At 45.2% G+C, this 13,059-nt stretch overlaps 1 protein-coding gene across 1 annotated transcript in view; it reads right to left on the bottom strand.

Annotated features, from left to right (window-relative positions):
• LOC147688735 (uncharacterized) overlaps positions 1-10,917 on the bottom strand; it is a 149,229-nt gene extending 138,312 nt beyond the window's left edge. The window contains exon 1 of the mRNA XM_086941607.1: positions 10,736-10,917. The gene's annotated coding sequence lies outside the window, so the exon portion shown is untranslated. The remainder of the gene's footprint in view (positions 1-10,735) is intronic.
• Between the last annotated feature and the right edge of the window lie 2,142 nt (positions 10,918-13,059).

Here is a 13,059-nt window from a genome sequence, read left to right on the forward strand (position 1 = left end):
TTTCAACGAGGAGCAAGATGTCAATATTGCCACCCTCGAGAAGTTGGAATACATCGAGTTGATGTTTCGGGAGGGAACGGGTATTAAGGTACACTAGTGAGATAGAGCGCATACCAGAGGAACTTGGCTTGATAGACATAGAGGCGGCAGAGTTGAAGGGGAGGGTGGTAGGGAGAGGAGCCTGGGGAATAATAGGAGGAAGGGAAGCGAATATGCTGTATTTCTGAGCGATAGCTATTGTATGAGGAGCGAGAGGGGGATTTTGATAAATGGTATGTCAGTTCCAGAGACAGGCAATGAAGTAGTAATGTAACTAATTCCAAAGCCCGGTAAGAATCTCTTACAGTGTTAATTTAATTGCCCAATCTCGCTGCTCAATTCTGACAATAAAATTGTTACCAGTATCCTAGAAGCTCATTTGAATAAAGTAGTCGGGCATCTGATACTTCAGGATTAAAATGGCTTTTAACCTGGGAGAAACATGAGAGAACCTAACAGTACCCTGATAGAATCAATAGATTTAGCTGAAATTTAGGGGCTCAACTTGGATGTCACTAAGGCCTTCGATCGTGTTAATTGAAAATATCTCATGATTATTTTAGAACCCTCCAAAATAGGTAAACGTTTGATAGATTCATTGTTTAAGATCTATATGGCCCCAAATGCTAGGATCCTGGTAAATTATAATTTATCATCAGCAGTAATAAAAAAGGGGATGGAGCAAGGCGGCCTGCTATCCCCCATACTGTTTGAGTTTTATATTGAACCTTTTGCTCAAAGTTTAAGATTGAATGAAGGGATAAAACTCTTTGAAGTTGGTGCACATGCAAGGAAAATCTCTTTATGTGCTGATAATTTAATGGTTCATAATTAAGATATAATGTCCGCTTTGCCACATCTTATGACAGAGGCAAGAAATGTTGGTAGGTTTGCGTGATATGGGATTAATGAAGAGAAAACAGAAATAATAACTTTGAACCAGAGTAGCTGGGAAATAATAAGTGATACTGAAATGAGATTATTGGGGTAATAATAACCGAAAATATAAGGAAAACTGCAGCAGTAAATCTTGATAAAGGGGCCTGTGAGATAAGAGGGGTAATAAAAAGATGGCAAAAGCTCCCGCTCTCTATATATGGGCCGATCAACTTTGTGAAAATGTCAGTTTTACCCAAGCTTACCTTTCTGTTAATAACTTTCCGTTATGTTTCCTGAAACTCCAAGGGAAAACTACATCATTTATTTGGGCTATGAGTCTTTCCTGGAATAAATTGAAGAGGAAAGCAGGAGCAGGACGATAAGACATCCCAAACCTACAACTTTACTGTTGTGCAACTCTTCTAAAAAACAATAGAATGCTTCTTCTGCATCCAGATGGGACCTTCTTAGGGATAACGTTTAGGGCTATGCTGGTGGAGTTGCCTGAAGAAGACTTCTCTTGCAAATTTGGGGCACCAACATTTTTCAAAAAGGTCAAATTGAAATGCCTACAGGCAGCAGCAAGAACTTGGTATGAGGTTAGATCACTTTTGGGTATTGCCTACTAAAGCATGTTGGCCCTCATATGGGATTCCCCAGGAACTCCAGAGTGTCTGCTCGACAGTCTTACTATGTCTATGAAACAGAGTGATGTCCTCAGATGGGGCAGCTGGAGGATGATGGGCAGAGGTTGACTTGCAGCTTTTGGAATAACAAGACAGATGGGGCCCTTTAAAGGTTTACAATTTCATTCATTCATTGGTAACTTTATTTCGGTCACCACAGACCATAAAAGTACAAATAAAATACATACAAACAAGCACGTAATACATAAAACAATAAATAGCAATAACATTTTAGATATAAAAAGATTAAACAGTTATCAATATATGCAAAAATAAAATATAAAAGTAATCATGAATATTTAGTAAACTTGTCCGTCTGCGCCACATACCAAATAGGAACCGTGAGACAGCAAAAATGGTAGGGGGGTGGGTGTCGTACCTTAAAACTCTACAGGCTTGGGCACATTGTCTAAAACCTAGGTTCCTACAGAGCGGAATCAACCAACATTTCCTTGTTAGCTGATAGGCAGAGCAAAAGAAGAAAACGTGGAATACATCCGCCCGCTTATAATTGCATGCCAGGCATACAATATTCTCTGTGTTATCCCATTTACAGGTAAATGCCCTAAGTGAAGACTACCGATCCTAAACTGCATGTATAGTTTCCTCACAAGTGGGGGATAAATTGCATCCAAAAAATCCTCCTTTTTAGATTCAGTCTTTACTTGGAGGAACTCTACCGTCAGTCTTCCCACAGTTGTGCACCTATGTAAAGCTAATGAGTTGTGGTACCTTAGAAGACGTAACAGGTCTGCCTTAGTTATCCCTAGGCAACTTTCTTCTGGATTGTCCCACAACTCAGGTAGGCCAATCCGATTGCTAAGTGCCCTGATATGTAAAAGCCACGGGATATTCTTTGTTTTTAAAAGGGCCCACACCTCTGTAAATTCTTCTCTGTAAGAAATCAGTTCAGGCACTGATCATAGTCTCTTCCAGTATAGCATTGGCTGTGCTGCTACTGCCTCCTCTATAGGATCCAGCCCCAGGTCCATATGCAAGGGGATAAGTGGTGTACTGACTGGAAGACCCAATAGGTTCCGCATGAAGGTATGTTCAACCTTCATGAGGCTAGGTATTCGTTGGTGTCCCCATAGTTCTGCCCCGTTCATAGAAGCCGATCTGGCCTGGAGTCGATAAATTTCAACGACCGGAGCCGCTGGCTTAAAATTGGAAGTTCTCTGTACTTTACCGATTCCACCCACCACTTGGGATAACCTAAGGGCCGCCTTTGCTGTCTGAAAACCCCAATCGTAATTTTCCTTTAGAGTAATACCTAGGTATTCGAAAGTCTTGACTCTTTCCAGAGGAGTACCATTCAAAAGTGGGTTTAGACGGGTCTGTTTAGGGGGATTAAAAATCATAAACGTAGTCTTATCCAAGTTTATCTCCAACCCATGCAATGTGCATAATGCTGCAAAACCGTCCAGGGTGCGTTGGATGCCCGATGATGTTTTGGACAACAACAAGGTGTCATCCGCAAACATCAAAGCGGGCACCCGTCCGGAAGCTAGCCTTGGTACATCGTTGTCCTTAACTCTGAGCAGATGGTCTACTAGGCCATTTATGTAGAGACAAAATAAGGTTGGGGCCAGGACACAGCCCTGGCGCACCCCCTTCTTCACAAGGAAACAATCCGATAATTCACCATGTCTCCCACACCTAACTCGGGCATAGTTATCCGCGTGGAGTCTATTCAAGACATCCAATAAGTAGGTGGGTAGGCTTAGATCCATTAGTACTCTCCACAATTTTTCCCTCGGCACTAAATCAAAAGTGGCCCTCAGGTCAACAAAGATGAGGTAGAGGCTGCCACCCTCCACTCTCACCGTTTTCCAAAATAATACCTGGAGCCTGAACATTTAATCTAAGGTAGAAATACCCATCCTGAACCCAGCCTGGAGAGTACTCAAAATATCATTTTCCTCTATCCACCCCTGAATTCTATCTAAAATAATCCTGCACATCAGTTTTTGCGTAGTATCTATCAAGCTGATGGGCCTATAATTAGAGGGAGTAAGGGGGCAACCTTTTTTGTGGATAGGGACTATCTCTGCTCCGAGCCAGGTTTCTGGCGGGTCCATCCCCTTCAATATTGAATTAAATAGAACCACCAAATATGGTGCCCAGATTTTCGGTTGAAACCGAAATAGGTCCCCAGGCAACTTATCTAGGCCAGGCGCCTTGTTAGGTAAAAGTTTAGCTATTGCAGTCTCAATCTCAATAAGCGTGATGTCCAAAGGCCCATCCAGTCGATACTCCTGGAGGGCTCTTGGTGAAGCAAGCAGGGGGGCCGCTACAACCCAACTCAGTGTCCAAGGGCCCCTCCAATCGATACTCATGGAGGGGTCCCGGGGCAGAGAGCCGGTGGTCTCTTCGGGCTCGCCCAGTACTGTATCCACGGGCCCCTCCAATCGATGCACATGGAGGGGTCCGCGAGTAAGGAACAAAGGTGCCTCTTCAACAGGATTAGTGTAGAGTGCTCCAAAGTGGGCTTCCCAGACCACAGGTGCAATGTTCGATACAGGCACTGGTCCGCCCTCACGCGTCCCAAAGCTAACAATGGCCCAGAATGCCTTGGAGTCCTTGCGTGAAAATGCTGATCTTAGTTCTTCCCATCAATTCTCCTCCCAGTCTTTCTTTGCCCTATCGATAACCTGTTTGTAGTTGATCCGACAATGTTTAATGCCGGTTTTATCCTTTTCTTTTATTGCGGTTAGCAGATCTTTTATTGCTTTCCGACAGGGTGCATCATACCAGGGATGAGTTAAAACTGGACTTAACTTATTACTACCATAGAGGTAAAACACATCAGACAATTTAGCAACCATCTGCTTGTGAATTTACAAGGTCCTGACATGAGAGTCTCGGTCGGGAACCTTCTCTCCCATCTCCCCCATTTCTATCAGCTGCGGTAATGCCAGCTGGTAGATACCTGCAAGTGTAGTTGGAGAACCCTGCAGGTGGGACCATTTAACTCTCCTCCTGTTATTAGTTAACAGGAGGGGCTGTTGAGCTGCATTAGGCTCAGGGGGGAAGGGGGGGGGGGGGGGTTGGACAGCCCAAAACTCCCAGGCTTCAATGTCAGAACAAGGGCATTATGGGCACTATCTTGCCTTGGATGTACCCTGAAATCCAGGATCTTATCCCAATGTCAGGGTTCGACCAATATGTAGTCAATAATGGAGTTTTGGCCTACTCTGCTGAAGGTTGATAAGCCCGGTCTAACAGGTTCTACCCTCCCATTACACGCCGGCAGGGACGCTGTAAGGGAGATCGATTTGATTTGAAGAGCTAGCGGGGTCCATGCTCTAGCCGGTGGAATCTGCGGATCTGGGATGCGCCAATGCTGATCCTCATCTGCTAATCCTCCCGTATCTAGGCTACTGAGAGGTTCGAATTGGCAATTAAAGTCTCCACCAACTAATAGGGCTACTGTGGGATCAAGAGTCAGGACAAACTACCTTAGCGTGTCAATAGTGCCAGATTCTTGCCCACTCTTCATAGGCCTGGAATAGATGTTAAGTAAGGCTATCCGAGTGGAGTCTGGGAGCTTTAGAAGGACACATTGAACGTCGGGTGAGTTAGTTGTAATATGAGACGCTTTAGCACCCAGATGCGTGCCCACCCCTATGGTTAGACCTCCCGAGGGTCTTCCCCTTCCCCGTGTTGTGGCCAAAATATTAAAAGTGGCAAAACCTGCCATCACGGTCTCTTCCATTGCCCACGTCTCCTGCATCAGGCAAATATCAGGTTTTTCTATAAAGAGACCCCACTCAGGCGAAGTTCATTTATTTCTCATCCCTGCCAGGTTCCAAGACAGGATTTTAATACTACCATCCATTGCCATAATAGTAGTTGGGCCTGATTCTCTCACTGGGTTGTGTTCCCCACGATATAGTCATTCACCAGTTTCTAGCCCACTGATACACATTGGCCTTGTAATCGCTGCATTCTTTCTTTATCCCCTACCATTAACAACCCAACTGTAGAATCTCCTGCCTCCTCTTGTGTCCCAGAAGATTGGGGACCAGATTCTACAGCCGCATAGTCCCTCCCCATAATCTGTCCCACATTAACCCTAGTTAAATACCCGCCCCCTACACCCTCTTGTTGTATAGTAATTGGGAAGCAAAGAATATTAGCATCGACATCGCTCCCCACTCTCTCTACTTGGGGGCCTAAATCACTAGTTGTTAAGGGAGTGGACCGCTGGCTAGCAAGGCATTAATCCACTTGGTCCAAGATACTGAACCTATTGCTTTGAGGAAACAATGAAAGTAAAGGAGTAGATGGATATAGACCCTTCCAATTCATTGCCCCCTCTTGATCTCTGTAGGGTAACATATTCTGGACCCCCCAGGGTTGCCCACCTCTATTCCATTTACGACCCAGTAGGGGAGCAGGATAAAAATAGGATAGATGTAGGGGTTGAATGTGTGTTTCAGACCGAACCGGGGCCCCATTACAAATGTAATCCACAGAACAGATGTTCCTGAAGTTAATTATCACACAGCCCCCCCCCCCAATGTTTTTTTGTCTTTTCCCTAGCCAGTCAACTCGTCTTACAAAGAGTATTTCACCAGAGACCTGTAGGGGGAGAGGCCTGTTAAGATTGAGCCAATCTATACATTTGTTTTTGAGTTCTGTATATTCCTCGTTTTTCCCCTGGCTTAAGACTGGAACCCCTGCAAGTACCACCACATATGGTCATGACTCTGGGGGAAGATCAATACAGGGTAAGGTTTTTATGTGCCCATCCCCAAGTGTACTTCTACTAGCTTGAGGTTGTTGATCGACACACCCTGTCACCCTTCCCAACGCCCCCCTTCTGGGCAGAGCGTTACACTTATCTACATGACTTTCCCTTAAAGGTAGTGGAATGGCATTTGCAGGGGGATTATGGTTTACCACCAAAGGAGATAAAGCAGATATGTTATTACTATTACTAACGGGTGGGTTATTGGGGTTGCCTTCTCCATTTCCATTTAGCTGTTCCCCAACACAAGTGCCAATGCCCCCTATAGCATGTGCGACTGCCCATTCCTGAGCAGAATTAGACCGTGACTCTAAATGCAGAAGTCTATTTTCGATCAGAGTAAGTCTGTCACAGATTGGAAGACAAGTTTTTGTAAAAATAAGTTCCAATGCAGTTCCTAGCTCTGTAGGGTCCACATCACTGAAGTTTGTTACGGCAGTAGCCAGTTGAATAGCCTGCGGACTTGCGGCTGGGGTATTTAAAAGTCTTGTGCTCGATCCCTCAACCTCAGTATTCCTTTTCTGAATCTTCACTTTCTTGTTTTTTAGGGGTTGGCACCCAGATCTACTACCGCCTTTGTAGCCTCAGGCTTAGAGTTCTGTTTAGATCTCGTTTTTGGCCTTGAATCTGACGGACCTGAATCTTCAAGGTTAGGGTGAGATGTGCTTGTGCTAGTCGGTATTGCATTTGTGCTGTCAGATAAGATGCACTGATCTTTGCTGCCTTGTGTTATACTTCCCGCCTCACTGCTAGCTCATGTTGGGCCAGTAGCAATCCCAGATTGAAGATTTGGGGACACTGCGTGCAACAGTGAGCCCACAGATGACCGTTTATCGAAAGCGGAATCCAAAGACAGCCTTTTTTCAGTTAGTTCTATTTCACGTGACAGCACAAATGACGCCCTAGTGATAAAACGGTCCAAGGTACCCATGAGTGAGCCATTAGTGTTAGATTTCCTCCCCTTCGATTCCTTAGTAGTGAACATAGCAGAGTCTGAGAGAGGAGGCACTTCCTAGATAGATACTAATACGGTTACTACTCCTTCGTGGTGCCAAATAATATTTGGATGCACTGACCTTAATTAGCAGGTGAAAGAGGATGGCCCCGTCCCAACCTCGTCAGGCCTCTAACGGGCTCAAAAAGGCCCGCCCTTGGCCCAGGATCGCCCGGCGCGCTTCTGCTCGCGTCCGCGTGGCGGAGAGCGGAGCGTCCTAAAATACTTCCGGTGTGAGTAGGAGGGGCGGGCGGTGTCCTGACGACCCCGCGGCTTTCTGGGTCTTCGAGTCCCTGCGTTGTTCACCAAGGCAAGAAGCGCAGCGTCTCCAGCTAAGCGAGACGCAAGGAGTATTTAATCACCCCCGGTGTGAGCAGGAGGGGCAGACGGTCTCCTGACGGCCCCCGCGGCTCTCTGGGTCTTCGAGTGCCTGCGTTGTTCACCAAGGCAAGAAGCGCAGCGAGACGCAAGAAGTATTTAATCACCCCCGGTGTGAGCAGGAGGGGCGGGGCGGTCTCCTGACGGCCCCCGTGGCTATCTGGGTCTTCGAGTCACTGCGTTGTTCACCAAGGCAAGAAGCGCAGCGCCTCACAATTTATCAAGTAATTACATGGCTCAAGAGTCAGGGTTTTTCTGGGACCGAATCTGCGCAAATGTAAATAGATCTCTAAGATCAAAGGGTCATAAATAAGGAAATGGCACACTGGTATCAGTATTTTCTGATGGCAGGGGAGGATAAAATAAAAGTGCCATATGGTGTGACGGACTGATACTTTGTCGGATGTGGCACTTGAAGAGTTATGGCAAGTATCTTTATCTAAACTTTATCTGGTGGTTAAACCTGCTGCACTAAGAAAAACAACCTTATTGGCCCTGCAATGAATCTACTGGACCCCGAAATAATTTGCAAAAATAAGGGGAAATGGAGACTCAAAATGTAAGCAGAGTGGCAGCGGAGAGGCTGATCATATGCATATGTTTGCTACTTTTCCAAAACTGGAGGAATTTAGGACTGCGGTAGGTAAAACTAGCTCACTCTCTTTGGGAACTTAAATGCAGGTAAGCACTGCTTTAACCGTTTTTGGGATAGTGCAGCAGGATGGAGGAGAGTGCATTTTCCATGTAAAATGTCGACACCTGATCTTTTACCTAATTCTGTTATCAAGAAGAGAAATATGTAAGCTTTAGACCCATGCTGTGCCATCCACCAGGCAAGCCTGGAAGAGATCTGTGGTCATCTTTAAAGAACTGGATAGGAGGAGGAATAATGGGAATGAAGAAGAAAGGTTTGGGTAATTACTAAAAATATGATGAGTTAATTTTGCCCCGAAAAATTATTTGTAAGTTGACTTGATCCCTTCTCTCTTCCTTCCGGAGCTTCCATGAGCTCATCCCAGTGTGCTCTCACCAAGTTCCTTGCCCTTAGTGAGGTCTGGGAATAATGCTTCTGAGAGCGGAGAGTCATCCGCTATGGCATCCATGAGGATTGCTGATTCTTTGCCCTGAGCAAACTCTACCCTTGTGATTTTGAGCATAGGTCCGTCCTTCACTTGGCTAGCTCCATGTTCTGTTAGTCAATTAGGGGAAATATTCTGTGATTCTAAGCCTGAGAACTTGATTCCAGCCCCCATAACAAAGAAGGTATGATTGTGATGCTTTGAATTATGAGCTGCATTCGTTGCGGTGCAACATTTTGATGTTGATTCTCTTGAAAACCTTTTCATCCTGTTTGGAAGCCACCTCTAGGAGATGGCTGTGGGTGCCACAAGTCACGCCTGTGGCTACACGGTCTGCCTCGGCAACCTGTAAAGGCTAGGTAGTGACAGACCGGCTGTAAATTCAGAGCTATTAGTGGGCATTTGGGCAGCTAAGGTGAAGAAATTGCTATGACTACTCCTGGGATGATAATGGAAAATAGGAGGGTTGTCTCCTGTAATACAAATGGAATTAACAATCACAGCAAGTTTAGATCTTTATTATCATGGCTGAAATCAGCCAGCTCTCAAATAATACTACTCCAAGAAATGTATTTGAAGGTTTTTGCTAAGCAACCAACTACGCCTAAATCAGGCCTTCTACCCGTCTGCTGATGTGGTGGTCAGGGGGGTGGCCATTCTCTTAACCAATAATATTAATGGTGAAGCATTACGAGTGGTATGGGATTCCAACCCCAGGTGGATTTTAGTTAGCCTGCAGTTTTTCTGTTGGGTGGCATGTAAGGCCTTCATTTGAAGAGGAAGTGATCTTCTTTGCAACCGAAATTAATAAAGCGAGATGGGAAGAAATTGCCGTACTACAACAAAACCTGGAGCAAGCTCACAGGGATGACCTTAGGTTGTATACTTCTGGGCCCAATGCTAACCGGGCATCGGCAAGCCAGAGACATAGAGACCTTTTTACTGCCAGAGATTTGGTCAATCAGAAGTCTTGTTTTCAGCAATTCTACAAAGAGAGCGAGCATGCAAGATGCTTCTTGGAGTGATCAGTTAAAGAGAAAAGTAATCAGGGAACCATTAAATCAATCTTTGATTCTAAACAGAGCTACACTGTACCAGACATCGATCCGATTGACAGGCTGTTTCTAGATCACTACACAGATCTCTTTGCTTCTACCAGCAGCCCCTTACCTGGCAAAATTGAAGTCTTGTGCACCGAATTAAACTTCCCTCATTGAATAGTGAACTGCGACAAAGTTGGGAGCTCCCATTATGAGCACTGAGATTAAAGAGGCTTTTGAGCTTCTGCCGAATACCAAGTCATAAATCATGCCATTTGCCAGTGAGGTGCAAAACTGTAAAAGTCTTCCCACTTTCAAATGCACGTCATTTTATCCTTTGCAAGATAAGCAAGATGCGAAGCTTGCACATTTGTTTTGCCCTCAGTCTTTACATTTGCAGTTCCTGTTCTGTTCCTGTTTTTCTACAGAAAGGTGCTTCTATGTGGGATGAGGACGCTTTTAAAAAGAAGCATTTGAAATACCGGTGATGCATGCATTCTAGGTGCGAAGTCAACATGACCAAACTTTGATTTGATTATCGATATTGAATTTCAATTTCTAGAGCGCAGATTATATTTAAAAGGTAGCAGCATGATTAATCGAATTAAGCCCTCCCTGCTGAGACATACAGTGAATTGCGAGTTGCGAGTTTAGGTCCCAGCAAGACCGCCTTAATCTACATTTCTTTCAAGTCGGTAAATTGAATACAATTTAATTATGTATTGTAAAATGCATTATAGACAGTGGTTACAAGCTGCAGTTTGAAGCACTATAATAAAACAAAATATTAATATTTTCTGAGGGAAATAAAATATGCAATTAGCATCTCTAAAAAAAAAATAGGTAACCTGGGACGTATACAAAACGATAGCTTGATTCCTTACCTTGTGCCCGGCGTCTTCAGAAGAGATAAAGTGTGCTAGAGAAGCATGCTCTCTCTATATATATATCTATCTATCTATCTATCATAATAACGCAAAAGGTCAAAATTGAAAAGTAGGCTGGGGACACCAAGGAGTTTGTTCCTTGGAATTGTTGTGGACTTTGGCATGCATTTCTTCTTCTCAGGGACTGGGCTTGCCCTAATTCTGTATAAATGCGTCACGTTCAAAGGCATGGTAAAGGTCGATTTTGTGCTAAACACATGCCAATAAGGATTACCGTTACGCCACGAAGCAGCCGACCGCCTCCCTTCCTGAGTACTGATAATACTATTTTTAGCATTCTGATAAAAGCCGGCATCATTGCAACAAAAAATGACTCGTTTTTACTTCCACCTGCAAAGCAAACCTGATTTCTCTTGAAACATGCCATTCTGATGACGCAGCAGTGCAATTCGGTATGTGCTGGTGCGTCTTAACTGGTTTGTGTTCGGTTCATTGCTTGTTGATTTCATGGGAAGACATGGGATTAGCAAATCTATTGATAGATCATCTGAGTGAGTTAAATCATTCTTCTCTCAATACTGCTGTGATCTTAATTTCACCAGTTTTAGTCCCAGCGAGGCAGACTCAGCTTCTAGCCCTCCGGGATCCGTGAGTTTAGCACCATAAATTGAGTAATAGACACATCTGTATATAACACCACTATTTACGTGTTTTCAGTCTGACCCACTTGTCAAAAGCCACAGTGTACGCAATAAAGCAGCAGCAGAGTGGCAGCTGATTGCAGAGCTGCTTGGCGGCGCGGGAGGTGAGTGCAGTGATGTTATCAATGGCGGGCGCTCCTCCGCGGAAGCCTGTCTGAAAGAATGGAAGGATCCCATTGTCCGAAACCTGGACACCAGTTTTTATTTTAGTAGTAATCTGGCATGTGCTTTGGACTCAAGGTCAAGCAGAGCTAGCAGACGATAATTGGTCAGCTTTGGTTGGTTCTCCCTACAGTAGACCTTGTTTTTCGACTGAACCGGACCTGCCACCCCCCCCCCCCCCCCCCAGAGCTTCGAGACCCTCATGGGTGAGTAGCGTGCTTTATAAACCTCTAATTGATTGATTGATAGAACCTCTTCAAGCCTCAGGCATTTGAGCCGGAATAAAAGCATAGCTGAGTAACGGGGTCAAGACCCTTGCCCAGCCCTCCGGAGCTCATTTAAAAATTACAGCTGGAAGATCATTGGGACCGGGCGCCCCGTCATTTTTCATGGCCGAGATCAGTTTAGAGGCTCCCTGGTTTAGCTCCTATTGGACCCCTGGGAGCTGATCGCCAGACCCCTGTTTGTCAATACAGCCTAATACTGCAGGGTGGCTGGAGAATAGATCAGGCACATGTCTCACTCATCTGCTTTCTGAGACTCTATTTTCCCTCATTTAGTTAGAAGATTTCAGTTTGTTCACATAGATCCAGAAGGAGCAAGAGTTCTGTCTATGAGCATTTGATGTATTTTTAACCACTCCTCTTCTTCCAGGGCTTTCTTCACTTCCCCATACAGTTTTTTTTACATCATACGTGATTCTGTCACAACCCTTGCATTATTGATAGTGGGGTCAGGGCTGTCTTTAGGGCAGTGTGACAGGTGTGGCCACACTAGGCGCTGACCTATGGAGGGGGCACTGACCTCAGGTAAAACTTATGATTGCGGAGATGAGGGGCACTTTTGTCTGGTGGTAGTGAGCGAATCCGAGCATGTGTTCATGGTGTTAGGGGGCGCCAAAAATAATTGTCGCACTGGGGGCCACCAGCGCTAACGCCAGCCCTGGTGGGGTTGAGCGTGCATATGCTGAGGCTGCTCCTTAGCTTCTTCTACTTCATAGTGATACCCTGAGTATACAACTGCTTGTGCTGAGCCTTCCTTGTTGGCTTTGGGGGTTGTTGACCGCACCCGGTTCCCAGTATGGAATCTGTCAACTCCGTGGTCAGTGTACCCCAATTATTTTGTAGCACCCCCTGTGTAATATTGGGGTTAGTGATCACCCTCAGTAGCCATCTGGAGACCTGCGAGGTATCTGTAGGTCTCCATTTAATCCACCTGACTAGATGTCTTGCTTCTGTGCTCGTTGAAAACCCCACTGCATAATATTTGGCTGCCACTGTCACGCCAACGTCCAAGGTTAGAGTCAGGGGAATTTAGATCACTTTCGCTCTGGTTAGGGATTTCCAACTTAAATAAATGATTCACCAGGGAATCAGACAAGAAGATGTGGTCTATTGTTGATATTCCTTTAAATGTGGTGCGGGGCTTGTTGGTGGGGGGCCTAAGCCCATTAACACT

The sequence above is a fragment of the Lissotriton vulgaris genome, chromosome 10 (genome assembly GCF_964263255.1).
Source record: "Lissotriton vulgaris chromosome 10, aLisVul1.2, whole genome shotgun sequence".
NCBI classification, from domain to species: domain Eukaryota; kingdom Metazoa; phylum Chordata; class Amphibia; order Caudata; family Salamandridae; genus Lissotriton; species Lissotriton vulgaris.